We start from the raw sequence: 13,011 nt of genomic DNA, 5'->3' as shown, positions 1-13,011 counted from the left end.
ACCCAGGCTGGATCACAGGTGGGAATGTAAAGGGTGCCTTTGGATGGTCCTCATGGGGGAAGGGAAGGAACATGTACTGTGTCAGGTTCTATCAGGTGGGAAGGCCAGCACTCCTACTTCCGGAGATGCGAGTGGTAACAAGTTACTCACCCTCTTTAAGCCTCAATTTCCTTATCTGTAAGCTGGGATAATTATATCCACCTTACACTGTTCTTGTGGACACTTAGAAACAATAAATAGTTAAAGGGTCTAGCACAGTGCCTGGCACATAGTAGGTGTTCAATACATACAGGTCCCTGTGTCCTTCCCTGTCCTCCCTCTCTCCTTTGTTCCATGTCCCATTATTAATCCTCATAATTAGTCTTAGTTAGGTCTTAATCACATAAACAAAGTATAGCAGCTCAAAGCCTACCAGTGTTAGATGTCTTCGGCTTTTGAAAGGGAATCCTAAAGCATTCATTCAAAATCCCCAGGAGCAGTGGAGCGATAGGCAGTGTGCTTGGTGTTTGGGCAGACGGATGCTCTGTTGGAATGGGCAGAACCTCACAACTTTAACTTCTCATAGCCAGAAGCCCCATTTCCGGCTCCTTGGTCTCACTCACATCCTGTACTGAAACTCCATCTTGGGGCTGCCCCGTGTGTGACTCGCTCCGGACTGTGGATGAGGCTGGTGTGGCCCCAGGCTTAGCATGTCCCCAAGCCTGAGCTCAGACGTGGTGCTCCCGTCCGTCATCTCTGCTAGCCCTCTGATCTCCTTTGTGCCTGGCCCTGTTCCCCAGGGTGTGGCAGCAATGGGTGAGGATGCTCTTAGAATCTTCTACTGAGTAGCCTGTATTGAGACAGAAAACATATAAATCATTTCAGATCCCTGTCGTACCAGCATCAACGATCAGAATTATCACTCCCTAAAATATAAGAAAGTGTGTTGCAAAGCGCCAACATCGGCTCGGAGACTGTAAGCCTCTCCTTCTTGCGTTCTGAAGGAGCACGAGCAGGTACCTTGATAAAGCAAACATCAGCCCTTCGCTGCGTGCAGGTCCTGGGTCCTTGTTTCCAAACTAATGAATACTGAATGAGTAAATAATTTTGTTTTCTCTTTGCGTTCTAAAGATTCAGTTGTATTTGGCCAAGTAACTTAGGGAATATCATTAAATACTTTTCAAATAGTGCTTTCTCTAGGACATATTCTGCTCTTGGAAAATGTCTACTTATCAGTCTAGAACAGGGAGATGGGAGGAAGCGGGATAGGACCCTAACTCTCCGGAAGAGGCCCCTCAAAGCTGAGACCGTCCCCTTCCAGGAGAGTAATCACAGTGGGCAGCACCTGTGGTCCATTCATTCATTCACTCGCTCATTTATCTTCTTGTTAATTCCAGAGGGGCTGAGGATTCCATGTTGTACAATGAAATGTCCAATTATAGGAGTTAAAAATCCTACCTAAACAAATACATTTATAAATGATAAAATGCCAGAAAATAATTTAATCATAAAAATCTGACTTCAGAATATTTAAGAATAGAATTCTATTATTTTATTATCTATCTATATGTATTTCTATAATGGATATAATATCTATATCATGATTGTGTAATTTTATATGTATAAATAATATGCAGTTTACATAGGAGATGATGTTAATTCTGAAGGTCTCTACTCATTAGCCAGGAAACAGATTATTACTTCAAGATTTTTCTCTACCAGGGCATTTTGTGAAGATTCTATTTCCATATTAGATTTATTTGATTAGTGAGATAAGAAAAGTTAAACAACCTCATTATATTTTATGTTAATTTTGTCCTCGGCTTATCAGGGAATAGAAAACATGCTTTGATTTCCTCTTATTCAGAGGCCTCCCATCAGCTCCAACGCTTGGAAGGAAAAGGATCTTTGTTCAGGAAGTTACTTCTTGGACAATTAACATGTGGAAACTATACCAGGCAGTATGTGAAAATGCTCAATCCATGTTGAATTTCCAAAGGGTGGAGACCCTTTCTTCTTACAAGACCGTGACACGTCTTGCTGATGGAATAAATGGGATCATTATATTTCAGTCTCCAGGTAATTATCAGAAATGAAGCTTCGTGAATTCTCCCCTAATGGGGCCACCTGTCACCCTTCAGTCTTTGTGTATAATGGCATTTTGTTTCTGAAGATCTGGGCCCCAGTTTAGCTCTTCCAAATGTTAGGGACCACGTCCCGATTTCCCCTTGTCTTACTATAATGAATAGATACATTTTCAGGAGGGTTACCCACCCTCCACCCAACATGTGACTCTGCGTGTGCAGAGCGCCCGAGGCAGGCGTGTAAAACTGTAGCAAAGCCAGGTGTTTGGCCATCATTATTTGCTCACTGGCGGACTGATTGCTGAGACATCAGTGGGGGTGTGGCGAGGGTGGGTGTTGGGTGGTAATTTACTCACTCCGGCCATGCCCACTCCCTTCCCCTCCCTGTCACCTTCTGCCAGCCGCCCTGGGCTTGTGGTGGCTGCAGCAGGCTGTTCCGGAGACCCAGGGTGGGCAGGCAATGGTGGTCAGGGCACTGGGGCCTCGGCCTGAATGCCTGCTGCACATCTTTGCTACTGATGGGCCCGCTGGGTGGACTTGAGGCCTTTCTTCTGAGGCTAGACAGGGAATGCACACTGACTCTGTGGTCCCTTGTATGACCCACAGGCTCTCACACATATTCTCTCTGTGGGTCTCTGTTGGACAATTCAAGACCTATGGCTACCAGAGTATTCTGTGACAGCCTGATCGTCATCATGCATTTGTTTGATCTGTCAGACGCGAAGAGCTAAACAATCCCTCTATATTTTGTGTTAACTTTGGCGTTGGCTTATCAGGGAACGGAAAACATGCTTTGATTTGCGCTCCTGCAGAGACCTTTGTGCAGGACAGGACTTACTGGACCATTAACGTGTGGAAAGTATACCAACCAGTATGTGAAAATGCTTGGTTCAAGTTGAATTTCCAACAGGCAGGGGCTCGTTCTCCTCATTCTCACAGTGAGGAGCCGGCATTGTTGGGTTCAGTAATAATTGCAAATGGCAGACGTTCTTCCATAGTGTGGGGGCTTCCACATATAAATATAGTATTTTCTCTTCCTTATGATTTCTTAATAATGTTTTCTTTTCTCTAGCTTACTTTATTGTAAGACTGCAGTATATAATGCATATAACATGCAAAATACATGTTAATTGACTGTTTATGTTATTTCTTAGGGTTCCAGTCAACATTTGGCCTTAGTAGTTAAATTTTGGGGGAAGAAAAGTTATACATGGATTTTTGGCTCTGCAGGGCGTCAGGTCAGTGCCCCTAACCCCCACATGGTCCAAGGGTCAACTGTACTTTTTTTGGGTCGTGCCTTGTGTTTAGTTGTCTAAAACAAGGGGAGATAACCTTGAAAGTTCTTTATGGTTGAGTGAGGATGCTTTCTCATTTCTTTTTTTTTTAATTTTTAAACATTTATTCATTTTTGAGAGATGTTTTGAGAATATGAGTGGAGGAGGGACAGAGAGAGAGGGAGACAGAGAATCTAAAGCGGGCTCCAGGTTCCAAGCTGTCAGCACAGAGCCCAACACAGGGCTCAAACTCATGAGCCATGAGATCATGACTTGAGCCAAAACTAGACACCTAACTGACTGAGCCCCCAGGCACCCCGGATGCTTTCTCATTTGAATCAGGGAACAGGACTTGGGAGTGAGGGTGGGAAATGCTATCTGAGTCCAGGTCTTGGCAATCAGAGGGCCTGGATGATCCAAACACTTGCCTGACCTAGGGAGTTATAGCCTTAGAGGTCTGGTCTATAAGGATCGGGGACCACAACATTACAGGGAAATACAATTTCACGCTAATTAGGACTTTTTACAAACCACTTCCGGATGCAAATTTTAATCAGTAATCAAAAGCATTCACTCCTAATGCAGGAACATCTTCGATACATTCTTCTATGGCCAAAAGACTTCCCTGCTGCAAGCTGAACCCAGATCAGGTGTGTGCCAAATTGACATCTTAACCTGAGTCTTTTTTTTTCTTTTAAATTCTTGAGAGACAGAGAGAGATAGCATGAGCAGGGGAGGGTCAGAAAGAGAGGGAGATACAGAATCTGAAGCAGCCTCCAGGCTCTGAGCTAGCCATCAGCACAGAGCCCGATGTGGGGCCCGAACCCATGAAGTGAGATCATGACCTGAGCTGAAGCCAGACACTTAACCAACTGAGCCAACCAGGCGCTCCAACCTGTCTGAGTCTTAAAAACACTTGCAAGTGATGGTTCTCCAGAAACATCCCCAATCTTCCCCTCCCTTCCCTTCCCTTCGCCCAGCTGGACAAGACTCAGTCCGGTCAGGCCCTGGGTGGCCGAACTGTCCTTCTCCCTTAGCTGGTGGTGTGAGTTTGACCACAGCCCCCAAGTTGACACCTGTTGAAGTAATATTGGAACCACATTTGTAACTAATCGCAACCAAGATGTCAACTCAATTAATCTGACAGTAGGACAACCCAGGAGAGGAGACTCTGTTCAGGCCCAGGCTGATGCTCCCATCAAGTCTAGGCTTGTTGTCTATCATCTGACAAGCCTAGGACGAAATTAACACTAAATACAAGGTAATTTAATTAACTCCTCCTCTCCCAGCAGGCAGGTCCCAGCACCCCGGTGCCCCAGGCCTTCTAGCAAGCAGAAGAGTGTATTACCCCCAGCGAGGAAACACTTAGGTCGGGCTTTCATTATTTTAAGTGGGTGATTTGCAGCCACGGATCTCTACGAAATTCCTTAGAGAACTACAGCAAAAGTATAGTCTTTTCTAATCCTTGAGGACTTGGCAATAAATTGTATGAAAATCATTCACAGGGAAACATACCTTGTAAGAATCCGGATTCTTCAAGGAATGTGGGTGCTTCTCAAAGAGAGGAGAGAAAGAGTCAGAGACAGTGACAAAGAGAGCCAAACACTGTTTTCAAAGGAACAACAAGAAGATAGTCTGAAACGTTGAAAAAAAAATAAAGAAGCTATAATAAATTTAAGAAAAAAATATACTTTGCAAAATTCTCTTATTCTAAAGACCTTCCTTAGGGGACACAAAGATCTCTTTTCTTTCCCGGTTTCAACAAAGCGGACCCTTGACTTCCTTATCCCCACTGAATTGAACACCATATTTAATTATTCTTCCCATTTTCTTGCTCTCCAATATTAAGCTAACCCAAAGGGCCTGAAGCAACAGGTTATGAGCATATGAAAGCAAATCACAGCTCTTCAGTCTGTAGAGGTAAAGTAGACAGGTTGAAAGTTTGGATGGGAGAAATGAGGCATCCTATGGCTGTAATTGTTAGCCAGCTGAGCCTAGAACTTATAAACAGATTTTCACTGGAGGTCGTGGGGAGAATGTAGGCTTTTCATGGATGTCTGTGGAGTAGGGTAGTGTGCTGAAAACCAGGCCTATGTTCTTACCTGGGCCTCCTGGTGACTGGTGACAACCCGATGAAGGCTGGCTAGGGCTCTGTTGTGTTGCTTTTCTCCATGTGAAGCCAATTAGATTAGGCACCAAAGCAATAGGGAAGTTGATGCCCATATTCAAATGTGGATGGAAAAAGATATCTGGGTCAGGAATATCAGGTCAATAAAAGCCTGCAGACCTCATTAAAAGGAGGATCAGCAGGATGGATTGAAATCATTAAATATGTTAATTTACAGCAAGGAAATGAAAACTTTGGGAGAAGCCAGGGGCTGAGGGGAGCCTCAGCCAACACTGATTTTCATCTCAGCCCCCTGGGTTCTCTGGTTGGGCAATCAGGGGCTGGTTTCCTGGTCTCTTTTGTCAGGGACTTGGCATGCGTGATCTAAAGTTCACCTCGATTCCATTTACCTGGTAACTCAGAACTCTGTATGTGTTCTAGCCGGTACTGCCAAGCCAGGTCTGCACATTACAATGACCTAGGGACCTTTTAAATATCCTAATGCCTAGGCCTGTCCCAGATCATTTCAATCAACATCTCTGGGGGAATCCAAAAATCAGTATTTGTTAAAAATCTCCAGGTGTTTCCACTCCAGGTGGCCAAGACTGAGGACCACCAAATTCTTATTCTTTCTAATAAATAGGAGCAAGAGACACCTATGTAAACAACTCCCACCCCCCGGCCTCCACCATCCTTGAGAAGATCTGGCCTTTTTTTTTTTTTTTTTTTTTGATGGGAAGGGATCAAACCAGTTGTTCAGCCTCACATCTCATATTCCATTTCTTGGCAAACAGCTCAGGAAAAATTGGAATCAGCGACAGATCACAGGTGTAGATAACCACAGATTATAAAGGCTCCTGGTGGTCAGAGCTGGAGAAAGCAGCATGGACCATCCCAGCTAGTGGGTAAGCATGGGCTGTTGGAGGACTTAGCGTGACATCTCTTTACTTCTCAGACTGGTTCTCCCAGCCTATAAAGGATCAATAATGATGCATGGACTGTTCTTACTAGCCTCTTGTCCTTTGCAAAGCCACTATCATGGTGTGCATTGTCCCTTGACCTCCCTCCAGGAAGAAAAGAAAATGGTGGTCAATAAAACATAGTCACCATGAAAAGTGGGTTAAGGTGAGCTACTCTTTTAGGCAAAGTGCACTGTATTGAATAGTGTTCTTTTCAAATTTCATATCCTTCCAGGAACCTGGGAGGCCGACTTTCTTGGAAATAATGTTGTTACAAAGGCAATTAGTTAAGATGAGGTCATACTGGAGTAGGGTGGACCCTTAATCCAATGTAACCAGCATCCTTATAGGAAGAGGTGCAGAGAGGCATGTGTGGGAGGGTAAAGCCGTGGGTATTACCCTGCTAGGGCTGCCACCCTGCTAGGGTAAAATATCATAGACAGGGTGGCTTAAACAACAGAAGTTTGTTTTTTAACAATTCTGGAAGTTGGAAGTCTAAGATCAAGGTGTTGGCAGATGGCAGTTTCTTCTGAGGTCTCTCTTCTTGGCTTGCAGATGGCTGCCTTCTTGCTGTGCCCTCGTATGGTCATATTTGGGTGATATATTTTTGGTCCTAATCTCCTTTTCAAGTCATACTGGACCAGAGCTCACCCCAATGGTCCATTTTTACTTGATTGCCTTTTGACAGGCTCTGTCTCCGAGTATAATGACATTTTGAGGTCCTGGGGGGTAGGGCTTCAACATATGAATTTTGAGGGGACACAGCTCAACCCATAACTCCATGTGATGACAGAGGCAGAGATTAGAGTGACATGTCTAAAAGCAAAGGAACTCCAAGGATTGCCAGAAACCACTAGAAGCTGGGAAGGGGCAAGGGAAGGAGGATCCTCACATTGAGCATTCAAAGGGAGCATGGGCCTGCTGACACATGGATTTTGGATTTTCAGTCTCTGAAACCCTGAGAGAGTCAGTTTCTGTTATTTCGAGACACCCAGTTTGTGAGGGTTTGTTACAGCAGCCCTAGAAAATGTACACAGCGTGTCTGGTGCTTTTTCCTCTGAGTGTCTACAACACAATGTAAATATCTAGACACAGTGAGAACCCATGCCCTCCAAGTAAACTTGTGCCATCCCCGAAGGCCACAGCAGAGGGCACCAGAAGAGCAGTAGGAGTGGACTGCTCACCTGCTGCTGGGCCACCTTCAGTGTGACACCCTCCACACTTCCCATAGGGGACCCCGGGGTGACAGCTGAGGAGTGACATCTCCTATCAGTCCTCACTTTTTCCTGAGGAATGGTCCTCTGAGCACAGTACTGGCCGCAAATCACCCATCAGGAGCTCTGCCTGAGATCCACACCCACCCTGGGACTAGGGTGATTGTAACGGAGATCGGTCACTCATTTACTGCCCTTAGACTCTAGTCCAACCCAAGCTCCTGTTTGAGGAGTGACAACTGTTACCAAGGGCCTACGTGGACAGAAAGCACTCAGGCCAGGCAGCAGCAGGACTGTAAAGGGACAGGTCAGCATGAGGACCCACGTTATTGAGCAGGTTAACGTACAAAAGGAAATTGGTGTGCTCCCCTCCTTCCCACCTCCCAGAGCGGAGCGCAGCTGACTGACTTCCGGTGACATCAGCAGACTTCCGCTCATGCAAAGCACAGAAGAGGGGATGTGGGGTCCCAGGGACCACGCAGGGAAAATGTCTTGGGAAGGAGCTTCAGCTGCAAACCAGAGTGCGGTGAGAACACCACACGGCTCCGTCTCCCCTGTGGGGCTTTCAAGGAGCCCGTGGGTCCCTGGTTTGCCAAAATCCATCTCTGTAGGTCTAGGGCTTGTCCGCTGTGGACCAGCCGCCCATTACCTGCCGAATGAGTAAATGAATGGATGGGTTTAAACACAGACGTGTTTAACTCCGAAACGCAGCTCCGAGAGGCACTTTGCACATAGAAGTTCCTCTCCTGGCTGTAAGCAGCCCCTGCTCACCTCTCCCCTGCATCTCCGTGAAAGGAAGAATTAGAATGCACGCCCTCCAGTAGTCTAATAGCTTGGTCACTTTTCTTTGGACTGTGCCTTTTTTCTCCTCCTTTCTTTTGGCTCCCGACCTTGCAAATGAGCTGAGGTGTGTCAGTCAGGTCCTTGAAGACCCTTTGCAAAGAAAGGAGGCTTGAGGGGGACGGGGAGACAGCCAGTGACAGCAGTGGCTCCTCTAGGTATTTGCAAATAATGAGAAAATAGACGGTTGTACCGAGCCCAGGGCCCGGGGACTGGGTCTCTCTCTGTCTCTCAAAAATAAATAAAAATATATATAAAAAAATTAAAGAATGATTTGTAAACATAGAAGGAGAGGAGAGGGAACTGAGGGGAGAAAGGGCCCCACAGTGGAGAGCTGCCCCAATTAGATCCGCGACAGGCCACCCATATCCCCTGGCAGGAGGCGCCCCAGCAAGTGAGGAGTGACAAGAAGCCCCTGAGAGGTGCTCCCTTTTTCAAAGGGAAAATGCAGTTTGTAAACAATCAACATCTTAACGAGCTATAAACAGCCAGCCCTGACTTCCAGCAGATTTACTGATGCTTGAGTGACTAAAATTCACAGTGTTTTTCCAAACCAACTTCTTTCATTTGTGGCCTGGTATTCATTAGGACAGCAGGTTCCCCCCCCCCCCCAGGACTGCGGCCCCACGGGGCTTCTCAGCTAATGATGCGGGGCTGGGGTCCAAGCACTTTTCCGTGGTCATGGGTGTGGGCCCAGAGCTGTCCCTCACCACGGCCGGCCTTGAAACTCGTAGGATACGGATTGTTGGTTTTGTTTTAAAATTCTAGTGTTTCAATAATCACCCATCATTTATCACTCATCTGAGATGAGCAGTTGTAGGCCGATGCTGATGCTTCCCTCCAGACTCCTCCCCGGCCCCTCCCCCTTCCCCCCACAGCTCCTCCCCTCCGGGGAAATCAAGAAAAACAAGATTCTACTTGTCCAGGCCCTCAGAGACTCCTCGGAATTGCTGGAATCGTCACAATAAGTGGTAGTAATAGAACCATATACAGGACGTAAATACAAACTGCTCGCTGGAGTGGCAAAAAATAATGAAGTAATTAGGTGAACTATTATCAGCACCTGTGACTGATTGGTACAAGCACATTTCTGGCTTGATTATATTATTATTTGTCGGGAACAATAAGCAGATTCTGAAGTTGCGTCACTTCTGGCCCCCGCACCCAGCTTCTCTCTCCCAAGGGCCCCACTCCCCACAGGGTGCGAGCCCAGGATGGGGGAACGCCCGGCCTGGCCTGTGCAAACCCACTGTGGCGAAACGGGAGTCCTGCTTCCCAGCCCATTAGGGTTAATGCCACTTTAATTAGCCATTGATGTGACGCCTAACTGGTGCTATTTAATGCGCCATTTCTAGTCGAAGTGTGTGTCCTGCAGACAGACCCAGACCTGCTTCTGTGAGGGTCCGGGGCACGGAGACTTTCTTAAACAAGTCCCTGCTGATTCTAAACAGAAGTGGCCACTCAAATGCCCTGCTTGTAGGCCTGCAGCTGTGGCTGGCTGCCTTTCATCCTAGTTGGGATTCTGCACAGAAGGGCCCACTTACCAGTAATAATCATAATTTGATGGTGATACTACGAGTTAACATTTGCAGCGCCTGGGTGGCTCAGTTGGTTAAGTCTCTGACTTCAGTTCTGGTCATGATCTCATGGCTTGTGAGTTCGAGCCCTGCACGGGGTGCTGTGCTGACAGCTCAGAGCCTGGAGCCTGCTTTGGATTCACGCTCTGTCTCTCTCTCCTTCAAAATAAATAAACGTTAAAAAAATGTTTAAAAAATAGTTAACAATATAGTGTTACGATGCACCAGGCCCTTTTGAATCATTGTATATACTTATTTACTCCTCACAACAGCCCAGTGAGATAGATATTCTTAACTCCCTCATTTTACAGATGGGGAAACTGAGGCACGGGAAGTTAAGTGACTCATCTGAGGTCACAGGACCAAGACTCCAAGACCGGGAGTTTGGTGGCAAAGTGCACACACTTAATCTTTTGTCTGCTGCTCTTGGTCCGTGGATTCCTTAGGGGACCACGGGATTCCCACAGTGTATCTGGCACAGGCTGGGTTCAAGGCGGGGGGGGGGGGGGGGGGGGGGGGGGGGGGGGGGGGGGGGGGGGGGGGGGGGGGGGGGGAGTAGGGAAAGGGTCATGCTGAAAAACAAGGCAAGAAAGCAGTTTCTTAGAGACTTGCCAACACACTTGGGAGAATCCACTGTCTTCCGTTAGTAGGGGACGGTAGACTTCCGGGTACGACCATCATGCTTAGCGAGGCACGCATCAGCCTTCCCATTATCAGCCAGAGAAACGCGTGATGTTTGCAGGATAAATCCCTTCTCTGAGAACCGCCGAAGCACGCACCTTCTCCTGGGCTTCCTGCCACCCAGAACCTCTTGGGGTCCACAAAATTTGACTGGCTTGTTATCTTAAGGATTTAATTTTTAAATCAGTTGAGTTTGTGGAACTGCTTAGCCGAGGTGATTTTGTTTTGCAAGTTTTGGGCCAGTGGGAGGCGGAGTCATTTGCCCCCACTATCCATTGACCATTTCTGGCAGAAGGAAGTTGAGTGGTAGACCTTGCTGGATGACACCAGGCAGGTTACCCAACCTCCTTGGTCCCAACTTTCTGAACTGTAAAATGGGAATGGTGCCCTCATCTTCCTCATAGGCTGTGAGGATTAAGCGAGTTAATAAACATTAATCACTGATTACTGTGATCATATGCAAAGGCAGATTGACCGTGACGCTAAATGACTCTTAACCTTTTGGGCCCCTTGTCTTGTACATTCCCTCCCAGCATATTTCATATTCAGCATTTTGTCTATTTTTCTTAAAGAGGGTCTCAGACAAACTTCAAGCTCCTCAAAACCTGGATGCACCCCATGATTATTTAGGAAAGGAAGCATGTGGTTTGGAAAACTGCTTCAGTCCTGCCTTGCTCAAGAAGGCGAAGCTTCTGTGTTTTGGACATGAAGACAAGGGTAAAGGACCCTCCTCTGTGGAAAGGGATATAAACTTCTTTCTAGGGCAAGGACCCATAGTCGACAGCGGATGCTAGGCTCATTACAGAGTGGCCAACTCGGCCCGATTTGCCAGGGAGGGTACCAGTTTTAGTGCCTAAAGCACTGAGTCCCAGAAACTCCCTCAGTTCTGGGCAAATTGGGATGCGTGGTCACCTTACTTGCTGAGGACGACAAATTGCTGTCACTCACCGCAGAGCTCCCAGGCAGCTGGGTGCCTGGCGCCTGGTGGGTGCCCAGTAACTATCTGTTGAAAGAGGGGTGTGGAAACCAACCATGGCACCTGATGGGAGGAGAAAGAGCCATGGTGATCTGGGGCCGGCAGGTAGATGACGTGACAATTCACTGTGAAAAACCAGTCTGCGGTGGTGAAGTTGAATCAGGACACGGGGTCGTGGAATGTGACGCATCCCCGGACCTCGGGTAGTTTCTGGTTTCTATTGTGTTCCTGGTAACAAACACCGGTTCTTCCATTTAACACCCTCCTCTTTGCTTTCTCGGTTCAAAATCGCTGCCTGTGTCCAGGCAGAACCGTGAATATAGGCTCGGTCTGGCCGGGGGTAAACGGTGCCCCAGGCAGGTCTGCAGTGGGCTTTGGGCAGGCGGGTGAGCTGCTCAGGCCCTGATTCCACATGCTGTGTAGACTCCAATTACCCGTGGACTTAGAGATCAAACAGCCCAACTGTGCTTCACAATGAAAGAGGCGGTCTTAATTTTACTTTGTGCTACACCCTCCAGCCAGACCGTGCAAAACAATGCATTGCATTGATGTCCTCCTGAGCCCCGAACCTTCCCGAAATTGTCTCCATCTATCCCAGCAACATCTCCATAAAGCAGACAGGGGAGAGAGTCAGATATTTTAAAGTACGGCGTGGTTCTCGCTGGATGGCCGAGGACATCAAGGCAATCCCAGATGGCTTCCACCACACGCTCCTACCTTGCCACGGACAGGGAATTTTCAAACTCTTATTTATTTTTATTTTCAGGTACACTTAGAGGTGTCGTGTTGGCATGTGAGGAAAATTGTGTGCATCAGCCCTTAGCTGAGCTGTGTTACATAAACACAGGAGACCCGGTAGAAAACAGGGAACCCAGTAAAATGCCAAAGGCCAGAGACTGGAATTTTGCAAATTTTATTTTTCTGCTCCCTCATAATAGTTAGGATTTAGAGTGAGGCCCAGCACAGCCAAAACTTAGTCTGATTTCCTTTTAAGTGATAATGTTGGTTATTAGGTGAATATTCCAGATAATGCAAATCATTTTGAACATTTAAGATTAAGGAAAGCAGAAAGGTTGGGGGAAAAATTCTTTGTAGACATCCCAAAATGTAGGCAACCATAGATACCTAAGCCCACAGATCTGATTTGTTTTTACATATCAGTATGTTTTTCCTAATACTTCTAGCTTTCAAACAATGGATTTTTAATTAGGGTTAGTTTACTAAAGCAATGAGCCATTTCAGGGTTTTTTTGATTGGTGACTTCATCTGTGTAACCGTTGGGTTTTTAAGGTTGCTAACTTGTTCACAGCCTTTTCTAAC

General features: G+C 46.7%; 1 long non-coding RNA gene across 1 annotated transcript; it reads right to left on the bottom strand.

Annotated features, from left to right (window-relative positions):
* Positions 1-778: 778 nt before the first annotated feature.
* LOC115274209 lies at positions 779-10,035 on the bottom strand. The gene is made up of 3 exons (XR_003901142.1): positions 10,002-10,035; positions 4,853-4,888; positions 779-829 (listed from the first exon to the last, which is right to left on the bottom strand). It is a non-coding gene; the product is annotated as an uncharacterized LOC115274209 (long non-coding RNA).
* Positions 10,036-13,011: the final 2,976 nt, after the last annotated feature.

This window comes from Suricata suricatta, chromosome 2 (assembly GCF_006229205.1).
Source record: "Suricata suricatta isolate VVHF042 chromosome 2, meerkat_22Aug2017_6uvM2_HiC, whole genome shotgun sequence".
NCBI lineage: Eukaryota > Metazoa > Chordata > Mammalia > Carnivora > Herpestidae > Suricata > Suricata suricatta.
Note: the sequence above shows the minus strand (reverse complement) of the source record. Positions and strands in the feature narration are given on the sequence as shown.